The following is a 16,487-nucleotide window of genomic DNA, read 5'->3' on the forward strand; positions in this document are numbered from 1 at the left end:
GAGGGTTTACAAAGAAGTAGTTCATGGGGAAGGAGCCGAGCGAACAAGAGGGTTTGCACACAAAACAAGGTATATACTTATGAGTCCTCTTGAAACAGGATTGTAGAAACCTAAATGTGATAAACAGGTTTTCTATAACGTATTTAACAATTGGAAGCACAGTGATCACATCTGGCAAAATGTGCAATTTCAAATTCAATGAAAGGGAATATAAAGAATAATTTGTCGCTTATGAAAATGACGTGCTGAGTGTAGCTTGGAAACAGGTAGCAGAATGCGTTAAGCTTTCTCGAGTGCAGAATTTATTCCTCTGTGTATTGGAAAGTGCATGTCCATTGTACATATGTAGACAGAGTTGAATCCTATCATATTGGAGAAGACTCCAGTTCTCTGCCATTCTGCCTTTCGTTTTAAGTAGCCATTCTGTGTGCTTGTTCAGTCGCGTAAAGGGCACACTAGAGCGTGCATCCACCATGTCCTGCTATAGAACTAGTTTAGAGCTGATCCCTTTCAAGTGTCCTTTTTAGCCTGCTCTTTCCCCCACTGGACACAGCCTTTTCATAAAGTGATGCTTCTCACAGAGCACGACACGGTCTGGCTTCGAGCAGGTGCTGCCACAACTTTGGGCCAATGAAATGTGAAATTTCCAGGGCTGGACAAGAACACAAAATAAAAGTGGCCCAAATTAGTGATTGAAATAGGGAAACAGTGACCTTCATTTGCAAATCAGGTTGTTTTGAATTTGACAAAATATGAGCGGAGGCATGCATTTGTGCTTGCTGCAGACAATGTCTGTGGTAATACCAAAGAAAGCAATTGCCCAGCAGACCACAAAAGAGGCCCACAAACAGCCAAAAAACGGCCCACACACTGAGCTGTCAGACCAGCCCTTTGTGCAGTGCCAGATTGCCCAGTAGGCCAGTCTGATCCCGGAAATCTCCGCACATCAACCTCCTTGAAGTAGCAGTTAGAGGCAGACAAAAGAACAGGCCTGACCACAAAACATGCTCACCTTGAACAGAAAGTACAGACCCACCTTCACTCCTACCATCCACTAAATGGTAGAGCTCAGGCAGAATTAATCAGCAGCCTCGTTCTAACAAAGTATTCACGGAATTTCTAACTGTAGTCCTGTTCCCAACACCTCGTTTTTGTGTCTGGACCTCCACTTTTCACTCATAGGAATTAAGGCAAAACCTTTCCGTTGCCTTAAAACCTCTGATTCTTGCCACTCCTTTTTTTTTTCTTCAAACGGCACTCTCCTACTTTCCACCCCTGCACGCCTCCTCTCTCTGGACACAGACTACTCTGGCATGTGTCTTTGCCTTGACCCCTATAGTTGCATCCCTGAAACAGCTTAGTTCTTGGTTCACAACAAACTCATTTGTAAGTAATACTCCTGCAACCCCTCTAGGTCATTTATAAACACCAAAAACATCTTCAACCATGAACTCATATACACCCTACTAATGATCACACCTAAATCCTTTTAATTTAATCTACCACATAGAAAAGGGATTAAATGTATTGAATGGTTTCCTTGAGAGCACAAGATTAATTCCAATAAACAATGGACTCAACACCGATCTTGGTTTCCTGGAGCAGTGTGCTGCCCAGTGTAAAGCACATTGATACCCCATAAGGGGTAGTATACACTATAGATGTGCACCTGCAGTTACAATACAGTTTTAATAGGATAAATTACATGTCAACCAAAGGGAAGCCACTATTTAGCATATTACTGAAGGACACCCACTTCTCCATGAGCCACAAAATCATCATCCTCCTACGAATCATACTTCTAGCGTTGAGACCCTTTTGCCTCACCTGCCTCACTACGCTTTTTTCTGGCCCCAGTTGATGCGTTCCAGCCCTGCTAGCAAAGGTAGCAACAACATCCTAGCCAAACCTGCAAATGAGCACATCTCTTAGGTCAAACTGTGTTCTGAAGTCCTACATGGAAAAATTCTCTTATCACAATTTCATAACACTGATATTTTTATAAGCACATTATAGTAATCTGAATCTTTGTATAGAAAATACAAAATGGTACAAAGGAAAGCAGCTTTCTAGACTGTTTTTGAACCAAAGTCCTGACTTTGTAGATACTGTAGTTTGGCTAGAGGACGCACTTTAAAGAAACCATTCATAGAGAGCCCATGATCCTAGAGGACTACCATCCAGGTGCTACCATGCACTAGTTTTTCAAACTCTTGGAAGAAACGGTCTTCTGCCAACTGTAGCACTTTATCAAATAAAAACAGCAAACCTTCAACATTTGCCACGAGGGGTCCACCCCAGACACAACACCAGGCCCTGCTGCTGGCTGTATTGAGCATCATTCCAGCCAAAACGCTACATCTATAATGTTGATCCTCCACATTTGTTGGCTGCCTTTGGTACTGTTGTCAGTGGTACAGTCCTGGATCGCATCACCGCTGTAGCTGAGGCCTTATGCCCTCTTGCTTTTAGTTAAATAATTCTGGTAGCGAAAGGGATAGCAGGTCAAACAAGTTTACTGCTCTCAATTCTGAGCTCACACAGAACTCATCTCCTATTCGGCATTTATGTGCTTTCCCACATGGAATTTCAGAAGCAATTTTGTTACATCTGTTCTGAGAGCTAACCAAAGATTTTAAGTATCCAAGTGAAAATGGTGTGCTTCTCATATAGTCATGCAGAATATTGGGTGACAACGCTCTCAGCACATGGTTAAGTGCCCAGGCCTCCTACACGCAATGCAGTGTCTGAGCTCCAAGCCGTCCAGTGGGGTGTTCTGAGTCACCAGAGTGTCAGGCAAGAAGAGTATGGGGGGTGGGGGGCTGTGGAGTTCACTGGTTGGTAATGGATGTCAAACATGGTCTTCTTTGCATGCCAAACCTACGCCATGAGCTTCAGGCAAGGGGCACGGACAAGCCCTATAAACTGCCCTTTCCAAAATAGTGGTCTGCCCAGGTAATTTTATCAGAACTTGTTAATCGAATATGATGTACAGACTTTGCCTTCGATGTTAGTTCCTGTTTGAATTATATAGAACAAGGAATTTACATGTGATCGATGCATCGCAACACATTTGTTCCACTATATTTTGTTGTTTTCTCAACCCCTATGTATTACATTTTCTCTGATTTTTGCATCTTGCAGTTGGAACTTCTACTGCATCTACTTCTGGATATCCTTGTTTGGCTACTCCTCTTCCCTGTTGTCAGGTGAGCATTTGGTACTATGCTATTAGGTTCTAGATTAACCTTTATCTTCAATCAAGAGCTACAATATTGCCATGTGTTTTCCTACTTACTGACTTTCTTGTTGAAACACTTGACATCTTTTACGAACAATATTCTGTGCAGGTTGGCACCGTGGCTATAGGGAGAAGTCGCCCTTTCCTTGGGCAATCACAAAGGAAACTCAAAAGATCTTCTCCGCGTTCCATCTTTGACTGTTACTGAGGCTCTACATGCCACAAATAAGTCTGTCTACTTCCGCTCTCTCATTCACTCCAGCTCCCTGATTCAGCTTCAGTCCTGCACCTTTAAACAGCCCTATCATGCTCAGTGAACTCCTAAGATTCCCCCACTTTTGAGCCCCTTCCTCCACACCTGCTGTAGGGATCACACTATTGGCGTTCACTGTGGTATGCAGAAGAATGTCCCTGGGGTACTATTTCAATATCTCTGCTGCACCTTAACTTGCCTCACTCATTACACCGAGGAAGTAGGCTTTTCACCTTTGCCTGATGCAACGGTCTTGCATTCAAGACTCTGAGACAAAGGAACAGGAGGTGGTGGGAATGGAAGGCTTTTGGGCTCCATCCATGTTTGGATTTTTTTTCAGGGTATGTTGCCTAATTTAGTTTATGTCCTCCTACTGTTTATCCTGGACTGCCAAATAACTACCATCTCACTCTTTAATCCCAAGAAGGTTAAAGGACCAACTACAGCCCCCTGACCAGTAGAAAGTAGGAACCTCTCAGTATGTGGATACTCTAAAGGCAGGGGGCGCTGTTTTCAAAGGGAGGGAAATGAGTTATCAGAGCCCTTCTCTTCCTTGCACCAGAGGACGACAACCTACTGCACGAAGAACCTGAGAGGAGACTTCCCCTGACAAGGTAAGACTCTCAGAATGCCTGAACAGAGGCTGAAACCTTTTCACTACCAAACAAAACGCTGAAAGCACAACCAGGGGTTCTGAAGCAAGAACCTAAATTCTACCCTCAAAGGACATGCAACATATGTAACATGCAGATGTTGGTGAATAAACCAGCCAAAGTCAGAAGAGCCCAATGCCTCACTCCTTAAGCAGACCAAGAGCACAATCTCATTGCGCAGGCCCATACTGTGAAGATCATGAGGATGATCCAGGTCCAGAAGACGCAGCTCTACCTTTGCAGCAACATGTGTGTACATTGGGCGATAGTAATGTATGTCTGAACCTGTGCTTGTTACTACACTTGCCCTTAACAGCATCTGTAATTAAACTACATTTTTTTCACAGGCATTGCATAAATACATCAATGCCAATGCCATGTATTATAAATAAATGTAACCAAATAAAACACCCTATTTGAAAAAATGCATGACAATAAAAGTGCATTCACCCATTTACATCTACAGTGAAAAGACCTTTTATATATTACAGCATAACTAAATTCAGAGTTTTGCAGCTTACTGCGTCACAGATTCCGTGTGGAAATCACTTTACAGAGAAAAATAACAGCCCTATTTACAAGCCATTATGATGTAATTTCACTCTGCTACAAGGATTTAACCCCTTTTCCTCCGTCTCTGATTACATAACTGTATTTAGAACTTCTTGGCATAAATACACAGGGTGACTAAACCATATATGCAAAACTCTTCCCTCTTGACCCACATAAGTTTCACCTCTCATGAACTATCACCCCTCCTGCACTCAATTATAATAAATAGCAAAGTACACTTGGCCACATCTGAATATATTTTATATTGTTCTCTGCCGCCCGCTTGCCGTAGCTTTTCCTTCTGTTTCACGCTTCCATATTTTAACTACACTTTGCCTATAGGGAAGGAGTCCCTGCTGTTCTCTCCCTCTTGTTTACATCTTCCCTAAATGACCGTACAATCATTTCCTTACTACGTTGATTTTAGTATTTAGACAGAACATCGAAAAAATAAATAGATTGGGACAAACATTCTTATCAAAATTATTGAAGACAAAGATATTGTGAAGGTAAGCTTCCAAAGGAAATTAAAGTTTTATAATCTATAACTCCACATATGTCCAACTTGACAATGTATATGTCTTCAAGGTACGGAGATGCGCAGTTAAGAATAGTAAATCAATACTGACCTACTTGTACTTACCTTCCCAATATTTTGGTCCTATTAACAATATTCTGTCCACACGAGATTTGTGTATTCGATATTCTGTCAGTGATCTGCTGGTCTTTTTCCACTCTTGCCTTTTTCCCTTTCTCAACCTTTCTTGAGATTCATCTTGCCTCGTTAACCAATATCTCATTTACCAAGTTTATCCGATCTCCTTCGCTTTCGTATCACCACTCTCCCTTCACCTTCTCACTTTCTCTCTCTCCGCCTTTGTTTCTTTTCTTTCCTCTCTAACCTAGGTACCCCTATACATTTCTGCTTTGACCAGTTGTGTTCTTCTTTAACTCTCTACTTTACATTTCCATCTACTGTTTCCCTGCCCCTATTCCATTTAATTTCTCGTCTCTGTATTCATCTCCTGTCATCACCCTCACTTTCTACCACCCTCTTTCTGGCACCTCAACAGTTTTTTTGGTTGTCTTTATTTTCAATAGTGGGTGTATCGTAAGCTGGTCTTCTGTTTTTGCTAATAGACAAACTTAATTTGACTTTGTGCAAATAACTGCTGGTCGTTAGATAGTGCATTGACCTTTACTGCTACTGGAGTACAGGGGTTTTCTCAGGCTAATTCTGACCAGATCCTTTTTAACGTTATTTACTTTTATTTGTGTGATTGATGTGGTTAATAAATTTGACCATCTCTCAGAAGTGTCCACAATTAACAGGGGCAGCTTATTCTGTTTTCCTAAACATTTCTAACCCTGCGGGAAGCTGCTTATCAGCATTTTGTAAATAGATTATCTGGATCCCAGATCTATTTCGGTTACAGGGTTTCAAGGCACTCTGTGTTAGTGCAGAGTAGTGGGCGGCAGTCTTTCATGGCAGTCTATAGTAAGCTTGGGCGAGATGTGCAAACATTGTATCCGCTAAAAGTGGTCGCAATCTGCGCATTGACGTTTAGAGATTCAAATGGCATTTTGTGAACCGCCCTACATACTAATGGTTCAGGTCATAAAACGCCAACTTGTAGTTGGTCATAATTGGACCTACCTCGTGCATATTTAATGAGGTATGTCGCAAACTGCAACCCACTATGATTCACTGCCATCAGAGGGATGGTGGCCTGCAAGTGTCAGCAGACCACCTTGTCTCATTGTTTTTAAATAAAGCTTTTTTATGCAGTCCATTTTCCTTCAAAGGAAAAGGGATGCATTTGAAAAACAATTAAACGTTTTACAAACTTTTTAAAGAAAAGGCAGTGGTCCATGAGACTACTCCTATTCATAAAAAGTGTTTTGTTGAATATTCACAAAGGGGAAGTAGTCCCTTGTAGACCCCTTCCTGTTTTGCAACTGGGTTACCACTACCTTTATGTATTCAGTGAAATATTAATGTTCCCAAAACATTAATAAATCACATTGTAATGTTATTGCTATTTGGAAGGAACACCTTAAAAACACCCCTTCCAATAAGCGATTTGGTATGTCCCTGCAAACCCAAATTGTGATTCGGTGAGATGTTACTGAATCGCACTTTGGATTTTGTACATACCAAAAAGTCACTTTGTGGTCACAAAGGCTCCAATTTTGCAAATCGGATCCTTTGCTATTGAAAAATCCCTTCATCAATCTGGACCCTTATTTCGTCTACAGTTTTTTTCATGTCTTGTGAGAGAATCTCAGATTTAATATGACCCTACAGATGTGTGTCAATATTTTACAGTTTTTTATTGCAATTGGTTGTTTGTTTTTGTCCTGGCCGTATTTCTTGCACAAAGGCCAGCCATTTTTACCAACAGTCTTCTTCATTTTACAATCTTTCACTGGTGTATGAAGTTTTTTCTTTCTGATTAGCAACTTACCTCTCCCAAATGTTGTAAAGATCCCAAAGCCAGAATATATTTTGAGTATGGTAAGCTAGTCTGTCTGCCTGTGGCCCATATGCAGCATGTCATTATCTTTCACAGAACTCGTTAAAGGGTCAATTCTTTCAAATAACAATGTTGATAATACCTACGGCAACACAAGTTTTCTACAAGTTCAAGACATCTACATTTGAAGATCTGACAGTAAATACGCAAAATAAACATGTAGTCTGAATTGACGTATTCTCGTCATACTGGTTCATACCAGTTATATCTTGGACTAAGTAGAAAGTACCCCAATGTAGGGTAAACTTCAGTGGTCAACCCTATAAAAACCTCAGGAACTGACCTCTGAGGAGGACGTCTTCGCCCCAGGTTATTGCCAGACTTTTGTATTTGTACAGCATCTATTCTTATGATGAGAGCCAGTACACTGCCATAAAGAGAGAGGAGCTGAGCCCAGCTGAAGTGTTTTCCTTTCGAATTAACACTCTCCTAGCCAAAGTCAGATAACCAAAGCTTCTCCACTGTGAACAGATACGCAGTGCGCTGAATCACAAGAAAATCTAGAGGCAAGTTAGCTACGCAATGCACTCATAGTGTAGTGCATAGAAGTAGTCTTTAAGGTGGTAGACTGCCAGGAACATTCCAATGATAGAAATGTTATCATTCTCGCTGTTAGTGACATTCATTAGTGCTTTTCTAACTATATTCTGTGTGTTTATTACTCAAGTGCTAAGCAACAGGATGAGACTGTTGAAATAAACAATTTTAAACATATACAGCGCATTTTCTTAGTGCTGTACTTTTGTGTCCTATTCTAAAGAACAACATTTGTTTTGAGTTAGCACTGCATCCATGACCCCTTTTGGAACTTTTAGTAACCCAGAAAGCATTAACACATCACCAATAAATACATTAAGTGGGGTTGTGTTGGGGCTACAGCAACCTGGGCTTTCATGTTCAAGCATTGGTGCACTGAACTAACTTTAAGCACCAGTGGGTGGGAAAGCCAAACCTTGTAGATAAAGGCTAATGTATGCAACCACAACTGTGTGTGGACGTGAGTGACAGGTCCTTTGAGATCACTCCTCTGTTTTGATGGCTTGTATTCTCTTGTGTTTAGTTTAGAACTTAGGAATGGTAACCGAACAATGCTTTTTGGTTTTCTTATGATTTTTATTGTTCTGTTGGATCATTAGTTTAGATAAGTAATTTTTTTGCTGTCATGGAAGAAATTGCATTAAAGTTATGTTATTGCTAGAGATACTTAACAATCTCAGTCTGGCTAGGGTTTATAAAGGTAGCATTTCAGAATACTTTCATATTTCTCTCCCATCTTCTGAAGTCCCCGTATGTTGTATTGAGGATTTATGAAGTTTTAGCAATGTGGTGGTCACCAGTAGAATTTGATCTTATATGCTAATATATTAACCCGTTTTGACAGTGGCGCAATAGGTACTTTATTTTTTAGAACCTATGAGAAGTAGTGGCGTTTAATGTCAATGATTGCATAGGTAATAACACTCCTTCCACGCCTGGAAGTGAATTACATATGTTCTTCTGTTCTGCTTTGGTGCAAATATGAATGTAAAACTGAAGAAACTTACAGGTTTAATAATTTCCCACCATTCCTATTGTTGACCCTTCCGTTTCCTGGTAAACGTTTTGAAAATGCACCTTCTCCTCAAATGTATAAAAATTTCCTTTCCTGGGTTGGAAATGTGGCCCCTATTGCAACTGTGCAGTTATATCATTGGCAAGATCACCGGTGCTTGGAAAGTGCCACTATAGTCTGGAGAACAGACAGAGACATTGTGTCACGAGAATAGGAGCCAAAGGGGCTCAATATAGTCTAGTACACATGGTTAGGCATCTGACTACTTCCACGGCAAATCTTTTGATGGTTGGTCAGCGTCTTTACAGAGGTGAAATATGTAACAAGGGCCTTTGTATCAGAGGAAGATTCCCACTGAATTGCTGCAATTTTTCGACTACTTTGGAGCCTAAACCACAAGTTTTCAGTACAGAGCAGGGCAATGTAAGGGTGTATCTTTTCCTAACCCAGCTGCCAATAAAGCAGTATTAATAAAGTTTTCATCATTAGTTTACTCATTAAGACAGAGCAAGGAAGTGTCTGAGTATTCCACACAAGTTATGCTTAGAGATTTTACTTTCTTATAATATAGTTGAGGCAAAGTGTGAAGTAAAACTGAAGAAACATGAAGTGGCTTCTGGTGAGATGAGACATGAGAGTATACTGGTTTCAATATTAACCCAGAGAGCGAATTTACTATTTTCCATGAGAGTCTACATTGCAGAGGAACTCTGCTCTTTAAAATACTTGACTGTTTGCCTATAACAGACACAGGAGAATGCAAAAGAGACATAGTTAGAATTACATTTTCACAAAAGAGAGCCATTCTATTTCGTTGAAAAAAGCAAACCAAACTGGCACTGTAATCTTCTTCCTTCTAGGAGACTATGCTCCACTGACTGATGAATCCCAGATCCCCAAATCTTAGCAGTATTAAAAAAAAAAAACATTTTTCTATGTCTGTTACTTACAAGACAGATGCCTTTTGCATTGGCTCATCATGTGCATCCCCAACCACAATTTCTGAGATTACGTCATGCATGAGTAAAAACAATCCTACCCCTCAATATATGATAAGGAACCATACTACCAAAGTCATTGCACTAGAACCTCTTCATTTCAATTCCCTTAAGCCTTGCTGAATCTGGGGAGAGCTGCATGTTAGTATTTTGTTCAATATATTATCTGGACCCAAGGTCTTCTTGGGTTATCTTTGATACCTTGTATAGTGAGGGGTTTACCTAGTGTTAGTCTTTACTGGCTGTCTCTAATATGCTTTTTTCTTCAACAATGTTTTTCAGGTCCTGTGTGAGAGCCCAACTTTTATTATGATTAACATATGACAAAGCATCATTCTATCAATGTCATCAACTTTGCACTAGAACTTCTTTCCCTCGCCTCATCATAGCTCTACATTTTTACCTTAAACAGTATGGTTGTCAGTTGTTGCTTTAACACTCAACATCATCACCAACGTTATCAAGGGCAATTGGCTAAACTCCTAATCTCAATCTAACCTAAAGAGATACAGTAAAAAATGGTGCTTAATCTCACCTACATAATCACTTCATTATTTATAAATCTTATATTTAAAATAGAGATCATAGTGTCCCAAACCTACTCATCTTCAACATATGTAGTTCTGAAAACTACTCTTTACTACACTGTGACACAAAAAGCTAAATCAGTGGTGGTTTGCAAATAATCTTCAAATCATCCAAATGTGGTGCATTCATGGGCTCCCTTCTATCCTTGGGCTCTTCATTTATTTGTTTCTTAACTAATTTTCTTTGAAACTATATGTCACTTGCCTGTCCATAACAATTCATATACGAACTGTAGGAAGCTTGCCTGGTATGTGGTGGACAACTATGGTGTTGGCACCTTATACAAGGTCCAGGCGGCCCCTATTAGTGAATGTAGGCAGTGTCTACGAAGCCAGGGCTCTCTAGAGGTAGCTGTGGATGAGCAGCCAAGACTCATCTAGGAGACATGAAAGCTTATGCAATATCACAATAGTCACACAGTAACTTATCACACATGAAAGGAACCACACAGTGTTACAAACATAAAGGTACTTTATTACAGTAACACCACACTAGGTTACTTATAGGCAGTCCCATACTGGACTACAGTGACTCCTTCAATCCAAGGGAGATTCCTTCTGGTTTCCAAGTGCAGCTGAAGTCTTGCTGACTCCAGAGGATGCACAGCCGGGTAAATGTTGCAGTTGCTGGAAGGAGCATGAGAAACAATGTTGCAAGGCAAGGTCGTCTTGTGAGTTGCAGTCTTGTTGGTTCCTTAGTGTCCAGTTGCAGTTCCAGTGGCCAGGAGCAGACGTAAACGATGCAGAGGAGTCCTGGTGGAGTTTTGCATGGCGAATGTGTGGACTCACCCACCAGGGAGTCCCTGTGACCACCTAACAAGAGGGGTCTCTGATGTCACCTGTCTGACCTGCCCACTAAGTTGCTCCCAGGGGCCTCTGCACATCTTGGTTTCAAGATAGTAGAATCGAGTGGCCACCTGGAGGAGCTCTGGACACCACCCCTGGGGTGTTGATGGACAGGGGAGTGGTCACCCCCCTCTCCTTTATCCAGTTTTGTGACAGAGAAGAGACCAGGGGTCCCTGGACTGGTGCAAACCAGTTTATGCAAAGAGGGCACCTCCCAAGCCTTGTAACACCTATAAGTGTTGCCTCTCCTTTCCACAGGAAGTCCTTTGTTCTGCTTTCCCCTGCCTAAGCTGGTCAAGCAGCAGGAGGGTAGAAACCTGTCCGAGGGGTTGCAACAGTGCGCCTGCCTGGAAAACCCTAGAAGACTCGTATGAGCAATACCCACGGAGTGCATGGAATCATGCAACCAATACAGGCAAAAGTATTGGGGTATGATTCCGACATGTTTGATACTAGACATGCCCAGGATCGGAGGTACCATTATTTACCTGGACACAGGTAAAATTGCTTCTCCACATTTACAAAGTTAAGTGTAATGGAATTGGAGTTTGTAGGGGCACCTCTGCTCATGCAGGGGTACCCTCACACACAAGTACCTGCACCCTGCCCTCTGGGCTAGGAGGACCTACCAAAGGGGTGACTTACAGTGACCTGTGGTAAAAGGGTGCGTGCACCTTTTCATGCAGGCTGCAATGGCAGGCCTGCAGACATATTTTGCATGGGATCTCATGGGTGGCATAATACATGCTGCAGCCCATGGGGGTCCCCTGGTGTCCCAATGCCTGTGGTACCTAAGTACCGTATACTAGGGACTTATAAGGGGACACCAGTATGCCAGTTGTGGAGTGCACAAAAGTCCAAGGCAACCAAATTTAGAGGGAAGAGAACACAATCACTTGGGTCCTGGTTAGCAGGATCCCAGTGAAAACAGTCTAAGCACGCTGATAGCAGGCAAAAAGTGTGGGTAACCATGCCAAAAAGAGTGACTTTCCTACATGAACCTCTGATGTTACTGTATCCTGTCCATGACACTTTTAAGGAACTTTGGAATAAAACAACTAACTGCTTGACCACCATTCTCAAAATCATCAGGCAATTACATGAGGTCATCCAACATCGCTCCTTTCCCATGCACTAGAGGTAGCAATGTGTTATTGTCCCAAGTTATCTCATAAGCCCCCCCCCCCCAGAACACTTGAACTGTAAGACTAATATAAGCCCTTTAAAGAAAAATACGAAACCTATCCTTCCCAAACATCAGCCCAATCCCACAACAATTCTTGCAGGATGGCTATACAATGTCCAACCTGAACTCAGAAAGGATCATCCACAAATGTGAACAACTTTGATACCATTAGCTCAACAAATCCATAGAATCTCTGGATCAGCTGGCCCTGCTTAAGCATAATTCAAAATCCTCCCCAAAAGTCCTTCTTATGGGATCCTGTACATCCTAATCACAGAATATGACAAGTCCGTCAATATGAGAAAAGTTGAAGTGACCTTTCACACTTAATGTAAATGTCACCCTTATTGGTTTAAGTTTGAGTATGTCTATGAATGCATGCTGTCTGGCCACAGGTGAGTGGATCAAGTGGGAAAGCAAAAGCTCCCTGCATGTATGCTTCCTCTTTGCTCCTTAGGTGGCAGCACAGAGTGTATATATATTCTACAGAAAGTGGAACAGTCATGGACTTTCACTTTGCAGCATGACAGAGATTGCCTAGGTGGGTCTGGTTGTCAGAGTGGGTGAACCAGAGCATGATTGTCCAGGCGGATGGATGGAAGCTAGAAAATACTCTAACTGGGAGAGTCAGTTAGAGTTGACTTGAATCTGCTAACAGGAGAGCTGCCGTAAAGGGCTACTGCTGTACACCTACTGCTGCCCCTAAGATCTGGAGTATGACATAAAGGTGTCAAATGTTGAACACAGGAGAGCTCGATTTCCATGAGCCACTACCAGATTAGCCGGCCCTCCCCCAAGAACCATGGCAACTCCTACAATTCTGTTAGAAATTAGGTGGCCCTGGATCAAGATGGTAGCACAAAAGGATGAAAATAAGGAGGAGAGCCACTGGCCAGCATGTCTGTCTCACTATAAAGTGCCACTGAATGGTGAACTTATTGCAAGTGAGACAAAGCACTTTGAGTCAGATAGTCTAGTTCAATTAGGTACCCTCTGTGAAAGCCAAAAAATAACCATACATAAGTGAACCACCATTCAACCATTTGTGAAAGACCCTCCATTTCACATATTATCAAGCTGCTCTTGCAAAAGTACTTGGTATGATGAAAAACTGCAATTTTCTATATTTCGTGCTTGCAGATATGAGAACTGAGGTGCAAGATGTAACTAGAATGTGGCCTTGGGGTGGCTAGACCGTTTGCACATAGGCATGTTGATTGCTTTGACTGAGAGCCTTGAAACTGAGTTAAGTAACTAACTACAAGTTATAGGGTTTGTGCCAAAATTCTCAACTGTTGAAATCAGGGTTTAGCTTCTTGGAAGCTTTAGTTATGTAGCTGCCTACACTAGATGATTGATCACCTACAATGTATCCCAATAAATATCCACATATATTAAAGGCACAGCGCAATTCAAGTAAAACAGAACACTTGGCATTTTGGTCAACTGCATGTTCCTTCAAGGGCAATAAACATTGCTTTATCACTGCGTCTGTGTATTGACTGTTTATTTTGTTTCAGATAATTATGCTTTGATACCTCAGAAGGGATGAAGGAGGAAAACCGCTGTAACAGCCTTCTTCACAAGAATGGCCACAATGGCTTGCATAGGAGGGCACAATGTATACTTCCTGAATTATTGTAAATGCTGAGTGGACTGGTTGATGTCTGTTAGCTATAAGTGTTATTCATCACCCTGAAAGGGATCCCCTTTTACAGTTTGTACATCTCCAGAATAAATATAATGGATTCTAGGAAGTGAAACTGTGATTACTGCACTGTGAGAAGTGGAAGTATTCAACATGCAATACATCTGTATTCACAACAGGGCAGCATGGAAAGGTCTATGTAACGTCTAACATGCAACTTCTATGCACTTCTTTGCACAAGCCCCACCCGTTCGCTCACCCCTATGTCTGCCTAGTGGAACAGTATACTATTTCCTACCTAATTGGTGGCTGGCACTTGCACTAGTTACCATAGACAACAGCAATGCACTCTCAAAAATTAAAAATCAAAAGGAAATCCAGTTAATCAATTAACCAAGCCAGTTACAGGATGCACCAACCCAGTACCTGACCCATTCTAACACTACTGAATTAATCATCTATCTCCCTAAAAAATACTTTGAATTCTAAAATGTTGTGACAAATTTCTCTCCTGTTACCTTATCAACCATCCGTGCCCAGATGCCTCCCACTCAGTTGCCCCTTGGCCGAAATGACAATCTAGGAGGCACCCAATCCATACTCAATATTGCCTTCCTCAGTGTCTTCTTTCACTGATGATGCTATCTCACCAAACTAGTAAAAAATGTAGACATTCCAGAAGACCCTGCATGTCGCAACATGTGCATTTATATCTACAAACCCACCTCTCCTTCATGCGGATATGACAAATTGCTGCTTCCTAAAAAACAAGTGAGCTTATTCCTTTAAAAAAAAAAAAAAAAAAATCGACATTCTTTGCAAATGACCAACCTGAAAGAATCCCCGGTTGCAACAGACAAATCACATTAGGATCCACCATGCCTGCCCAAAACACAGAACACAGACAACATCCACTTCAAGCAAATCCTTGAGTTTTTCCCTACAGTATCAAGAAACATGTAGCAAATGTAACTAACTTCACCATTAACCAGCTTTACATACTTCTCAGAGTTGACCCCCCCCCGAAGACGAAGGCACTGCAGTACAAACAAGTTTCCTCCCATTCACGTTAGGGAGGGACACTGTCCGAAAGTTAAGTGATTACAGTGAGGGCAGCGATAAGATTAAAGTACTAATTTAATGTGTTTCTTTTTTTTTTTTTAGGTTTTGTGTAACAGCCAGTATTGACAACCTTAACTTCTTCAACTTAGTTTCATTTTTTCACTCAATGTCATTGGTTTTTAGATTTCGCCTGAGACAGTGTATATACTGGTGCTTGCAACAAACTGTTGTTGCTTGAAAAAACCTCTAAAGAGGCTTAGAGCCCACCCATTACTTACCATTGGTTGTCTTGATTGTTACTGTTATTTTCTTGCTTCTCACTAGTGAGTGCATGAGCGGCCTTTGAATTTGTGTGTTTGTGTTTTCCTTGGAGCATGGACCAAGTACTCATTGATGTCTTTATTAGTGTCCTTCTGCTACTCGCACTTGGTATGAGGTTTTTTTTTCTTGTTTCTACCATCCTCACTTTCCTGTCATTGTTGCCTGTTCCCCATCGTCGTTGTCAATTCAATCTCTCTGAAGTGTTTTTGAAGCTAACGCACTTGATTTCCATGTGGCAAAATTAGTTGAATGTATTCCATCCAGTAAATAATACAAAACTCTGCTATCGTCTTCGGAAGCCAGTCCCACAGCCCATAAAAAGTTGGGCTATGAACTTGCTTGAAAAAAAAAAAATATTGTGCTCTGGAATAAACGTAACCAAAGCAAAGCTCTGCCCACACGGTGCCCATGAAGCCCACTCAAGATGCACTCTGATTTAGGGTCACTCGATGACCCAGAAACGTCTTGCACAATTGCTTACTTCCTGAAGTATCAAATCCTCTAGTCGAGGCTCACTCTCTTTCTCTTCTCATGCAGCCCATGCCTACTGCTGTTCACTTGCCAAGTTTGGTTGATAATCAAGTCAACCTTTCGAGTCCAACTGCCGGTTACACACAAAGCTCAATGAGTTACCTTATTGGTTTATGTTAGCAAACATGAACTGAGGTGTTTAGTACCCAGATGAAATCCGCTCCCCTGAGAGTCGTGCTCATCAGGCCTGGAGTAGACTTAGCTGGTGATATTGCCAATAATATTTTAGGGGAAAATACCTTTAGTTGATAATAGCAGCAAAGGCAAAGCTCTTTTCAGGGCAAAAGGACTTGCTGATGAATGTTAACCCTGTGCTTACCAACGTTTACGGGGTGTTGCCTTAGTTTGTTCTAGGCGTGCATGCTTGCAGCTCACTCGCCAGTTTTTTCATTTTTGGACACTTCCATAGACATCAATTAGGGAAAGGCAAGGGCAGTTGTTGCTGCCCCTGCCATCCCCTTGAAACCCCTTTTCTTGTATGCAGCAGCAGGGGCAGCAAGCACACCAGCTCCGTTTACTT

General features: G+C 41.6%; 1 protein-coding gene across 1 annotated transcript in view; it reads right to left on the reverse strand.

Annotated features, from left to right (window-relative positions):
* SPATC1L (spermatogenesis and centriole associated 1 like) overlaps positions 1-16,487 on the reverse strand; it is a 90,376-nt gene that overhangs the window by 70,154 nt on the left and 3,735 nt on the right. The window lies entirely within an intron of this gene.

Source organism: Pleurodeles waltl, chromosome 3_1, assembly GCF_031143425.1.
Source record: "Pleurodeles waltl isolate 20211129_DDA chromosome 3_1, aPleWal1.hap1.20221129, whole genome shotgun sequence".
Taxonomy (NCBI): Eukaryota; Metazoa; Chordata; class Amphibia; order Caudata; family Salamandridae; genus Pleurodeles; species Pleurodeles waltl.